The sequence below is a fragment of the Colletes latitarsis genome, chromosome 4 (genome assembly GCF_051014445.1).
Source record: "Colletes latitarsis isolate SP2378_abdomen chromosome 4, iyColLati1, whole genome shotgun sequence".
Taxonomy (NCBI): Eukaryota; Metazoa; Arthropoda; class Insecta; order Hymenoptera; family Colletidae; genus Colletes; species Colletes latitarsis.
Window position 1 is genome coordinate 30,911,858 of NC_135137.1, and position 13,847 is coordinate 30,925,704.

Below are 13,847 nucleotides of genomic sequence, written 5' to 3' on the forward strand. Positions count from 1 at the left end.
CCCATTAAAATTTTTCCCAGGGGTGGCCGAACATCCTATATAGGAATAGGTACCTGGTAGAGTACTTGTGAGAGAGTTAAGAAGAGCATAGGCCCTCTGGCGACGATCGTAGGAACCGTCGCCACAGCAGATTAGCCCACTATGAGAGTCTAGCAAACAACGAATAAATATTGAAGATTCGTTTGCAAATTTTGTCAAAGAACATTCGACTTGCACGAACGATTACCCTGAGAACAACGTCGATGCTCGACAATATATCACGTCGTGACAATTACGTGAATATGGCGCGACGCAAGGAGCCTTCAAGAATATTAATACGCGAAGTCCTGGCGCACAGAAGAGTTCGCCTGGCCGCGAAATATATTTTTCCAAGAGACACGCGGTAGGTCGCGATCCGGCATTGTTCCTGGCGAGACAACGGGGACGAGGAACGAGCCGAGGGGCGCGTTTCCTCGAAATTTCTTGAATTGATCATTGTGCACGTTGGCGGCAGAGAATTTTCGCCGCGACGACGTAGCTAAAAAAAAAAAGAAAAAAAATAATAAAAAATAAAAAGAAAGAAGGAAGGCGCGTATCCGCGAGCGTCTATATCAGCGAACGACTCCATTATAGAGGAGCGCATGGAGCCGCGCGGCCCATTATTCCCGTCGTCGGCGCGGAATCATATATGCGGGCGTATTCGAAATACGAGATGAATGGGAGGGAAAGCCAGCGGCGTGAGCTCTGGAGTAGCAATAACTCGGAGATTAAAACAGAATTAAAAAGTGTGCTGGATGTGTATCTGTGTCAAGCGGCAGACAGGCCAGAGAGTCATCCGTTGTCGAGGTATCGAAGTAACCACGCCGGATGAAAAACGCAAAAAAAAAAAAAAAAAACGAGAAGTATAAGGGGGATAAATAAGCGCAATGTTCGTTACGTCCGTTCCTCTCCACTTGGCTCGCGCGCCTCCCATTGCGCCAGGCTCGGCTTGTCGCTACCGCGATAAACAATGTACCGTTGAGATGAAGATAGGATGCGCACAAAGACCCTCCGTGAATCGTTAATTAATTTCCTGATTATTCGCTGATCCAATTTCGCGATACACGCGCGCGTGCAGAGGCTGAGCTTGAAAACGACGCCGGATGAGACTCGGTGTTCGTTCTCCTTCCGCGGGGGCGGAGAGCGACGTTATCAATTTGTTATCGTTGAAGGATTCTTTTGTGAGTCGTTTCGATCGTGCGCGTCGGGGCTGATTAGGGTGGGAAAAGCTGTTGTCGGGGCGACCGCGGACTCGGTTATCGATGCGTTCGGCAATCGTATCGATCATTAAATGGAACTCGCCGGGCGAGATACGCGGAATGAAATAAATTGAATCTCCCGAACGGAACAACCGCGCGGAATATATGGTTATTGTACTCGAGTGTCAACCCCGTAACCGTGAGGCGACGTAAAAGTTGGCTTGTCCGCGTATCCAGTTCGTAGTTTCGTTTTACCGAACGCGACCAGATTCCCCGCGCGGAAAGTTCCATAAAACGCGAAATTCGCGACGCGACCGTGCTTTATTTGAACGACACCTTGAGTTATAAATTTTACTGCCTTTCGTTGACAGTGCGCGTTAGCGAATTTTTTTAATTCTAAACCATGCTCGGGCATTGTTCGCCGTACAGCGCGCTAGAAATTTAGCAATTTCCGCGTCGCTCGCTCCAAGAAAAAACGAATATCCTCGAGAATTCTTGAAAATTTTTAACGAACTACTCCTGTTTTGTGGAAATATAATTTTGAAGTATTGCAAGAATCTTAGAAAATGTTTAATGGAGTTAACGGAAGATGAAACTGTTGGAAAAAATTTTAAGTAGAATGAATTTTAGCGAATTTGTGTTGCGCATAACACGAATCGAATGGAATATCGTCCGCCGAATTACGAATATTCTTATTGAATATTTACCGAATAATTCCGAATAGTTAATTTCAATAAATGCATCGCACAATGGTTATCTCTGATAATGCGTTACAAAATGAATATTTATTGGACCATGTACAGCAGCTTAATTTTAGCTTTTTTAATTATCTATCGACATTTTGACCCCAATTTTCGGTTCCTCTTTGGAAAACATATTTATTTGTAGGTAATAACCGGAACGTGGATCATTAATAACGCACATTCGTTTTTCCATGAACATAATCGTTATTAAAATAAAATAAACGTTAATTCCAATTGTAAAAGCACATAAATAGCATTCGTCATTCGTTCATTATAAAACAAAGAATTTCTTTCTGTCATGTAGTAAAATTATAAATACATGGTCCATAGCATTTTGAAATTCTGTATGGTCTACTAAATACTCATTAATGAACAATTTAAACAGAATTTTTTCTCCCTTCTGCTCGCGCGAGTATACAAAATAAATTTGTAGGAATTAATTGAACGTTCAGAAAAATATAGCGTCAAAAAGAAGAACGTTACAAAATTGCAAGAATATCGGGAGAAACTAAAATAAATTAACCTTACAAAAATTTATTTCATTTCTAGTGTTCGTTTTCTTTGGTACTTTCCTATACGACACATAATTCATCTCTTGTTTACCTATTCGCGTCGCGTAATAGTTTCAGAATGGAACTAATTGGATTTATGGTACGTTTAATTCCCCTTGCTTCCAGAAATCGATATTCCGAATAATTACTATTCATGCTATCGGCGTTTCTATTCCATCGCCAAAAACAATTAGAAAATCGCGTCTCTAGGGCATCAGAAACGTCGAAAGGAAACTATTATACTAAAAGAAACAGTTTACATTTCTTCAGAAATACATAATTGTGCAATAATTTGTAAAAGTCCCTCATCGTATATTATTAGTACTAAAAAAACACAATTTGTTTCAACTCTATTCTCAAATGAACAAAGCATAAATATTCCATATATTGTTAGATACTTTTCAAACGATTGTTCAAGTATTTCCCTTCGAAAGCACTGTACATATTATTTCTGCTACTCGATACTCCGTAAGTATGATGCTTACATTGAGCCTTCTTAGGGTCGTATTTCGAGATTTCAAACGCCTCGTTAAAACCTACTCTACGATTTCCAGTATCAAAGCTCGTGATATGCTCGTTGGTCGAAATAGATCGATCACTCGTTCCCTTCGTTCTACGAGGATGACAACGTCCTGAGTAGTCGTGAGTACTGCCTAACAGGTTCCGACGAGACCTCACTGAGCCTGCTAGAAGCGATGGCTGCTCAATCATTTTCAGCTTAGAGAGCGCCATTGCTGTGGAACCAGATTTCCTGATACGCGATCTTTTACAATGCGGTGACAGCGCTGTGCTCAGCATCCACGTTCCTTGTTCGCGGTTCGAACAACACGGCTTGAAATTGAAGAATATAGCGACAGGTTAAATCTAAAGTATACGTTTGTCTATGTCGGAAAAAAGATGTCGGTTTCGCTAATCGAGTAATCAAGAGAAACTAACATGTTCCGGTCCCCAGAAAATATTCAAAACAAACGCTGTTGTAATTATTTCTAAATTTACTTGTGTTAATATAACTTGAATTAATGTTTCGTACGTCCATTCTTTAAATGACCGAAACAAATATTTTACTTCAAATTAATTTTAGGAAACCTGTTATTTTAGTAAAATTGTAAAACAGAATAATTTGCTGAACTTTGCCTTTTCATCCTCCTTGGAATATTCCTTCTATATAAATTTTGCTTCCTTGTTTCTATTTGATAAATATGATTGTTAAATAAAATTTCCCTGGGATAGATAGAGAGGGCATAATTATATTCTTTTGAAAATAAAATAATAATATGGATATAATCATTGAGTGTAAATTAAAATTATTATTTTACGAATTTAATGAATGGCAAGACAATAGAATTGTATGAATAGTATAGTTACTGTAATATTTAACGACTGAATCTTTCATTGTTTTAAACAAGATCGAGTGGCACGGCAGATTTAATTAAAGTGAAATTGTGGCGACTCGTAAGATTCAGAAAATTGCATTAAAAACTTAGGAGACGCGTTCGAGCTTTAAACGGTTTTAAAAATTACACCGTATATTAAAAATGTGAAGTCTCCCGTTTTGTAACTGTGCTCTGGTTGTTGCCATAGGAACGAAATAAAAGAGGAGGATAATCGCCACGCTTAGCTAGAAACTGGCACGACCTCGTAGCAGTAACTCGTAACAACGTGAGAAGATTTTTCTTGATACTGTGGTGTACCGAGCATTCCGAGAATGTTTGCAGGATTATCACATTCCAAGTTTACGTCTTATTTAAAAAAAAAAAAGAATGCTAAGAAATATTTATACATGCAATAAAATAGTAGTCCTGCAGATAATAAAATGATAAAAGTATGTCTTTAAAATGGTGAAATACTTATTAAATGAAATATCTACTGAATGAAATGTAGGAATGGCGTTTAATGGTAAAGTTAAACAGACCACCCTGTATACTCTAAATGCCAAAACAGTTTTAGAAATTGTAAAAGTTGATGTAGAAGGCATTCTGCAAAAAATAACGTTAACAATAGTTCAAATTATTATCGTAATTTTTTTAATTTAGCTTCTTAAAAGAAAAATTTCTATTAAACGGTTAAATTATACTTTGCATTGTGGGATTTTTTATTAGTAGAAAGATCGTTTATCTTAAAGTGTTAATTTTTAATTTGCAATCTGCATATTTTGAAATTTATTAGGTCTGTTAATCGGAACTTTGTCCAAGTCGTTTTATTTTCATAAATAAAACAACGAAATAAGACGACGAAATCTCGGTATTCAAAGCCCGGAACGGTGATTAATATTCAAAGCTAGCTGAAGATTTGTAACGCAGACAATCATCGGTATTTACAATGCGAGAACTGGTAAGTTCGAAATTTCAAAACGAGCAAAAGCTCAACGAGAACAGCAATTTGCCGGTGTATCCGGAAGCGGCACTAATGAAAACTTCGCTAACTCCTGGCAAAACTAGTTTCGGATTAGAACGGTGGGCGAACAAAGAGGGAAAGGGAAATTACTTCGAATAGTTGCGCGAGATCCGTTTGGCATACATTAATCAGCAAAATGTATGAAACCAACAAACGCAATGTCTCGAACGCAATTCCGCTCTCGAGATAAGGAAAACCGAGGAATGAAAGCTGAGGGAACTTCCAAACACTGCGAAACGATGTCTAGGAAACGTTTAAAGGATCTTCTCATGCTAGAGCTTCCAAAAACGGAACAAATTTTAAATATTTTTCTGAAGAAAGTGTAAACTAGTCCCTCCTCAAATTCGACATATTTCCTTGTTAATTATTTGTCAGAGTTCTTTACAAACGCTAGTATCGATCCACTCTTTTAGACGTATAGTCGAAGAAGATTCAAATATTCTTTGTGTGTATGCAAAGAACAAAATATACTATCGTCCGTCTCTTCTTGTCTAATAGTTACTATTCAAATTTGTTAAAAAGTGTAATTTTTTAATGCTTGTTAGATTATCCTGAGTACTTGAATTTAAATGTAAAAAATGATCTCTATCTCAGTAACATACGTAAATTCTGACAATTTACATTCTCGATCGTCACAGAACGAGAATATCGTTTGGTATTTTTTTTTTTATTTAAAATGCCTTGAAAACATTCGCGTTTAGAAATCGAATTTCCATATAAGTGACCTTGATTCTCTCCTAGATGCCGACGGAATAAAAGTTTCGACGTCGGGAAATTTGCGAAGTCGCGCGCCCGACGGCGTCGCGAAGATCGGGGCGAAGTAATGGGCGAAGTTGGATATTCAAAAAGTCAGTCGCGGAGGTAAATTTGATTTCCGACTGCGCGCGATCGTAGGTCAGCAGTTTTTTTCTCCTCGAATATCTCTCTCGGGTTTCTCTCGGGGTGCAGCTAGGCCAGAAGTTGCGCAAACTCGTCAAGGGTCGTATTTGCTGGAAGGGCGGGTATTGCGAGTGACAGCTGGCTGTTCATTATTCCTGGATTACTTGACTGCTACGCCGGGATGGAGAACTGGCAGAGGGAGAGAGAGAGAGACGAAAAGAATGGTGGATCGAGAGAAAAACAGAGGGAAGGGATCGAGACCGGTAGACGCGCGAGAGAGACGAGGAAACTGCTATCCGCTGGAAACATCGAAAACCGTGCTTACCACTCAGCAAAATAGACCCGCGTTTTGTTAGGCTGTCATTAAATGTTCTCGACCCTAAAGATTTCTCATAAATTTGTCCATTCTTCCTCTGCTTTCTTCCTCGTTTTATTTGTTCAAACATTACGTGCACGTTGAGAGGGAATTCCATTAAGAGAACGGTTAATTGGGTAACCGTTCAAGTATTATTTTTTATGTAACATTATATTTATTTAAGGGAAGTTTGAATAGATAGAAATAAGTTTTAACTCTTGAAACTGTGAAAGCTTAGTGACTCTACGCTCTGAATATCTTCTTAACTCTGTTCCCTAAATTTCGTGTGCACTTATAAAATTCATTCGTTCTCTTTTATTTGAATACTCGTGTTGTTAGAATTTTTGTTCCTATGCAAAGTTTAAAGAAAACAAATGTGGACTTACGTAGATATATTTACTGATTATTATCCGTTGTCTAAGTAGATGTGTTTTTGCTATCAACGAAATTTTTAAAAATGATTTCGATATTATTCCAATTTTGTTGAACTTTGAGGGGGATTAGAAAAATAGAAAATATGAAAATACCAACTGAAATCTAGTAGAAGTCACAAACTCATGATTTATATAATTATGAAGATTCAATTTGATCAGTTTAATAATTTGTAATATATCATGTCCACGATCCAGAAAAATATCTTACTCTTTTGAATGCATTTAAAGTTTATAAATTACAAATGTACTTGTGTTTTCATTTCTATCTACACGTCGCTTTCTACAAAGTGTCGTAGCTTCGATAATTTGCCATATACCGATATAAAGTTAACAGGACGTATTTTCAAGGATATGTACGTTTAGAAAATCCAACGAACTAATCGATTTTTTATCGTTTCTGAAGGCAATCTCGCCTTAAAGGGGGAAAAAGGATAGGTTTGGAATTACTTCTACACCGGAGAACTTTAAATTTACAGGGCTTACGGGTCACCCAATAAAGCGCACCTTTTTTTGAGCCGTAATCCCTTGGCCTCGATTCGTTTCACCTTCACGAGGTTTTGCGGCGCTATGTAACGTCTTATGAGCTGTAAAATGACACGGAACGATCGATTCTCCTGTCTTTTGCACTTTAGTTCAATTTCATCTATATTTTCCAATTTATTCTCAGACTAGTTTACACAAATTTAAATATTAATCGAGGGTGTGAGAACTAACACGAATTAAATCTACAAGTCTGTGCTTTGAGCAATCGCATAATTCTTGAGTAACTTTACATTGAAAATTAGTTCCATTTAGTAATATTAAAATATGTTATATCGATTGACTTATGTATAATTTTATTGAAAGCATCATGCCATTAACAAATTGCAATTAATCTCATTTGTAAACACAGATGCATCTACACGTTCTTTTCGATGATGCACGGGCCATACTTTATTGCGCTTGATTTTTATTTATAAGAAAAATTTATTGTGGTTAACGGAAGAAAATCCTGAACAGTCGTAACGTTATAAGTTTGCTCCGGAATCTTCGCTCAACCGGCCAAAACTTTGTATCATATATCGCAACAGGGAGGTCATTTCCAAAAGTTCTTAGACACTATAAATACAATATATCGCAAATAAATGTATCGTAGGAATCTCTATCTTATGTTCGTAGATACAGAACGAAAGCAGAAAGAAGTTTACACATTGGTCCGTTCGGTTGAAGCTTATTCAAGTAGATGTAACATTCGGAACCAATTTTTTAAAGTGATATGTAAAATTTTATCCTACATTTTTTGTATACCTGTAGATGACACTATCTAGACACATAAAATTTAAAGGTCGAACAATGGTCCATAATTAATTCATAGCTCGATAGTAAAACCTAATGGATTGTACATGAGCTTAAAATATTATAGAGAACAAAAGAAATTCTGACCGATTCACTGTTATCAAAAATAATAAAAGTGAATGTTTCACGTGTCTGATTCTGTATAAAAATGCAGTCTGTGTAAATAATCTTTAATTTTATTAAAGTTAGCGAGTTCGTAATGTCCACTGTAATAGAGGGAAGTCGTGAGTTGTGGTACAAATTTTTTGTGTCAAACTTAGGACATTGCGAACAACTTCGGTAAGTAGCAAAGAGCACTTTCTGTTTTTGAGAAATAAATTCTGAAAAATGCAAATTGAACTGTTGTCGTCGAAGCAGCGTACCGCAAGCGGTAGCGTGTGCGACTGCGGAACTTTTTTTGTATCTTTATCTTAGTACGAATCCTCGTACCAGCGACCCTGTTTTTATTCTCCAGCTTACATTTGTTCATTTTTTGTTCATTAATACACTCCTTTCTGTACGCTAGCGTACCAATATAATACTATTGTAAAGTTGCATTGTAAATATGTATAGAGTTTATCCTTTATCGTGGCCCGTGTTGCGATGCAGCAATCGACAGTTGACAGCCCCTAAAAAACGAATGCTATTGTACGACGGACCAACGTAATAAACAGAGGTAATTCATAATCTTTCTTTGAACTTATTCTTATATTCGTTATACAGTCTATTAATATTCTTTCTTTGAAAAATATCGAAAAGTCTTTGTGAATTAAAAATATAAACTTAGTAATGGAATTCAAATACGGTGAATATCAAAATCTGAATATTCGAATAGAAACAAAAATAAGAAAATAAAATATTAAACTGGGTTTTGGCATTGCGTTGACATAGCAATGTTTCGAAAGTCGAGAGCATAAATCATAATGTTGGTCGATTGAAGATTTTCTGAGTTACGATTGTATGATATTTATGTTCTGAAATGATGATTCCGCTAAATATGAATAATAGCAGGGCCATTTTTATGTGTTGTATTCCTCGTCTTTGGATATTTAACTCTGGTGTACTTATCCACTTGTTGTCAGGAAGGAAAATAAGTATTGATCTATGTACTTTGTGATTAATACGCACGTCGTAGTAACGGAAGATCTACGTCTAAATAAATTAAATATAATAGCGACTGAATGGTGGACTCCGGGTCCATTCTGACCCGAATCTAAATATTACTAATTCTTTACTTATCGATGTCATTAATTTCACAAGTTAACTTACTACGCGTTCATATGCGTTTCGAATCTCGTTTGTTCGAAACTGGCCACGCACCTTAGGCCGCTTTATGCGTCGAACATCTCGCCACACGGCTCAATGATCGAAACTGTTCGCCGATGGAGCGGTTTTACGACTGCTCGTAAACCATCGTACGGTCCTCGCTAAATACTTGGTACCAGCAACGTCGTTCGTCGCCATTGTCTACGAGAGTCGTTTAACCGCAGTAAGGGACACACAGCGTTACGTTTTAATTACGCTGGGCTGTCGTTTCGCGTTCCAATGGGGTCCGACAGCTCCGTCCGACCGCGAGGAGGAGACGAGGTTTCACGGATGATCGTAACACATCCGCGACGAGGAGAGCCACGGCGCGCGCGTATCTGTGCACGACAGTCCATCGGGACCCTTGGCCAAATTACACACCGAGGGTACATATTAAATTCGGCGAATAACTCGCGCGTGCCATTCGCCGGCGCGGCTGGAACGATGTTAAGGTCGCGACGGTATACCCCGGGGAGCAGCTTTTAAATCAGCACACGTCTCCGGCGTTTCACGATACGCTGGCTCGTTTCTTTTCTCGCCAACGTCCCTACCAGCCACGATTTTAATAAGGCTTGATTACAAGCTTTACGACGTCTGGCCGCGTCACGCGTCCCGCTCGATGGCCCTTCGCGCACGAGGACGAAATTCAAGTGTGCCGCAGCCACGAGTAATTAAGTTCGCAAGTGGTTGCGGTGGCTTCGCCGCGGAAAGATGTCATCGTGTCGCGTTCCCGAACCCCGTCGTCGTCGTCGTCGTTGGTATTGTCGCGGTAACGTACTACTTTCTTTTGATGAAATGTTAGAATATAACTTGTCAAATGTACGTAGTTGAAATTGTTCTTTCGAATTTCGAAGAGTTGCACACGGAGTGTTGACTAAAACAAGGGTGGAAGAATTAACTACCCCTTTTCAGGCTGTTTTTATCTATTTTTGAATACCTAATTATTTTAAATATAATTACTATTTTAACCCCTTAGTCTGACTGGTCATAAGTTCTTGATGTCAAGTTTCACAATCATGAGACTACTCCTTATCAAGTTTTATACAAAGTGTTCGGCCACCCCTGAGAAAAATTTTAATAGGGGATTCTAGAGGCCAAAATAAGACGAAAATAAAGAATACCAATTTGTCGATGAAGGCTTCGTTAAACAGTTACTATATAAGTTTGAAAAATTATTTGTGATTAAATCGTACGTCAAGCGGTTAATAATATTATTATTCTATAGTGAAAATGTTCATAAGGTATCATTGTACCTTTTGACACGTGGAAGAAAACAGTTATTAAACAACACTCTAGAAATTGGCTTCTTTTCAATTAACCTTTTAGGCACGATGCGTCATTTTGGTGACTTTCGCGGATGTCATCTTCTTGAATGATGCGCCACTGTAGTGGTTCAATCTAGTGGCGGCGCCACTCTGGTGCCTCAATCTAGTGGCTCACTCTGGTGGCTCAGTCGTTCACTGTTTGAGTTAAGTGATAGTTTTCATATTTTGTCTCGCACAATTTTTGCCTTCACAACGTTTTATAGCAGTGTTAACAATATACAGACAGAGTATACAGCCTTTGATTTGATACGCCAGTGTCAGTGTCAGTGACATTCGAATGTACTCGTGTGAAGAATAGTATTATCCCGCGGAAAATTCAGCCGTGCGTAAGAGGTTAAAGACAGCATTTCGCGAACGGTTTATCCTGGAAGAATCGCCGGTCTCCTTCCCCCAGGGAATTGGAAGGACCAATCACGTTAGCGGAGACCTCAGGTAGTTGTATTTACGATCGTAGTCGACGTCGAAGGATATAGTCGATCTACGACCGTGACGAGGAGAGGACGCCTTTTACGTTGTACAATCGAGAGAGGTCAATACGACGTAAATACAACGTCTTCGTAAGTAAATTTTATTCTTATATACGAAGGGAACATTTTAACACTTGGCATAGTTGTTTTTTAATAATAAGAAAACAGGTTACGTTTGACGATATCTGTGAATTTCGTAAGATAACATAATGTTGTTAATTCCACACCTGAACTTTGTTTTCAAAGCATTTTTATTATCAATAAATGCATCACACACGTAATGTTTATTAATTAATATTGAAAAGTTATTGAAGCTATAATAGAAACGAATGTCTAAGCGATTCGAGTATACTTTTATCTACATAACAGCTGAATTAGACCCTTCGACGTCAGTAATAAATTCATGTTTGATTTACCAGGAAGAAATTATTACTAATATTGTTAAGACATCAATGAAAGAATCAATAGAAAGACTGAGTTGATTATTGTATACAGAGTCACAATCGTTACTACACGTTTCGTTCTCTGTTTATAAATTTGTCAATATAATAAATGAATGACGACTAATTGTCTTAAATAAGCCATTTCTATTTTAAGTTCCACCTTTGTAGTAATCGTAAATTACAAATTTATAAATACGAAGTGAAGATATAACGCTCGAAAGCTTTACGTTATTCGATTATTTTAAAATTGAAAAGAACGAAGTACTCATTACTCGCGTCTGGTTTAAGGTTGCAGACAATTTGTTCGCTGTTTAATTAAATTCGTCTCGCGCGTTAATCGATTTCGAGTGATCAAGCTACGCGTGTTCAGGAGTGGAATTACGGGACATATGAGAGACTACTGAATAGAGAACGTTGCCGTAATTCTGGCCGTCATGAAATAATCCCATTTGCCTCGCTCAATACAGAGAACGCTCGTTTCAGAGAAGCGACCACTATGCGTAAATTCACTCGCCGCTTTTCTTGGAGTGCGTGACTCCATTCACTGGCCGGCGAGCGCCAGGAAAATAGGCGTACAAAAGGCATTCAATCTCTGAACAAAAATGAATCTTCCGTTTCATTCATTATTCCCAGTATTACGATTAAGAACCACGGTGGCTTAATTCGTTCGATATGGCAACGTTTCTGGCTACAGGAACGATTCTTTAAGTGAACACCATACGTGATTCGTTAATTGAACATTTCTATCAGTTGCTCTTTGAAAGTTCATCTTAAGAATGATTACTGTACTCTGATATTTACAACATAAATCAACGTTTTCAAAATCGTAGGTTCGACGATTGTTTTGCCGAAAAACTAAAATCGAGCATTGAAATTCGCGAACAAGGAAGACGGTTCGCCGTACAAAACGATAAAAGTAAAATCCGCGATCGGAGAATAAGGTTCTTTGGACGAAATGTTCGATTACTTCCCGAGAATGGGAGTCATAAGTTGCGTATACGTGTGCTGAACAGTGAGAAAAGTTGTCCTCCCCCGCCTCGCGAAACTTTGTTTAAGATATTTATTTGAAACTTATCGACGGTAAGCTTCTTCGGAGAATACGTCGTTGCTCGTGAAAGTAGTTATAAAATTTGTTCGCTTCAACCTATAAAGTTTTGCTCGTGGCAATGGGAAATAAATTTTTTATTTTCTTCTTTACAAGTTTCTACCGAGAATCGGTCGAGCGTTTCTGCGAATTTCTCTGCCCCTAAAAAAATAATACGCCGAGGAATCGGGTTTCGAATAGGCTAAAAAGCTGCCTGTAATTTCACGAACGTACAGGGCTGGATCCCCTAACGCGACGACTTCGAATAACTCCTAAAATATTTGTGTAATCGCGAGTATAAAAGAATGCTTCGAACAGGAGTGGCGTTTTGTTTCAAACATATTTTAATATGGTAAGTATTTTACAAGCTACTAGAATTCGTTGCGTTGGAAATACGTTCGTTCCTACAGCAGAAACAAACGCTGACGATGAGAAACTTAACAAGTACTCAAACTTAATAAGAAATTTACGCAAGCGAAGATGACTATTAGCGGCGATTTTCCTTAATCGAAGATTAAAGTATCTTACATCGACGGAAAGTAAAACTTTACTGCATCTCGACATTCGTTTCGGTTACTTAAAGCTCGTAAAACCGTAGTACACGGTTCCGTCGAGCGAACGAGCGTGACACATTTCGGATTTTAGGATCTTTAACGAACGTTGTACGATTTATCGAACTACTAAATAAAACGTTTTTATTGCACGGACGTCCGTCTTCGAATTTTAAACGACGCCGAGCATAAACTATCGCGTATCGAGTGCCTTCTTTGCCAAATCCTATTGCCTGTCGATAGCGACAGTTTCAAACTCGCGTTACACCGATTTTATTGCTATTTCTAATAGTCTCTGGATACAAGTCTGTTGCACTTTTTATTGCCCCTTAACCGTCGAAGATTTCTCATTACAGTGATGTTAGATTAAGAGAAGCAGCTGGTCGTTCCGCGAGTCTGCATATTTAAGTATACTAACTTTTGGTTCGTCGTAAATGTATAGCGAGAGAAGCATTTCACACGAATAATTTTGTAAATTATTTTCTAATGAAAATATTTTCTTCTTTATGTAGCTTCGAGACTTAAAAATAAAATTCATGCAATCCACGAAGTAAAATCATATTTCAGGGCCTTGCAAAGTAATTATTATTTCATAAGGCTCCCACCACCTCTCTATTATAACACGCGAAAACATTTTTCTCTCCTTTCGATACATTCGAAAGCGTGCATCGAGTAATGCAATATAATACTAATTTTGATTATCGAGGGAATAATTGCCTACGAGGGGGACAAGTTCGTCGAGAGTCGTAATAATCCAGGGAAGTTAATCGGGAATCGAAAAGTTT

General features: G+C 38.1%; 1 protein-coding gene across 8 annotated transcripts in view; it reads left to right on the forward strand.

The window, feature by feature from the left end:
• Rbp6 (RNA-binding protein 6) overlaps window positions 1-13,847 on the forward strand; it is a 1,141,481-nt gene that overhangs the window by 951,835 nt on the left and 175,799 nt on the right. The gene's annotated exons all lie outside the window — the stretch shown is intronic.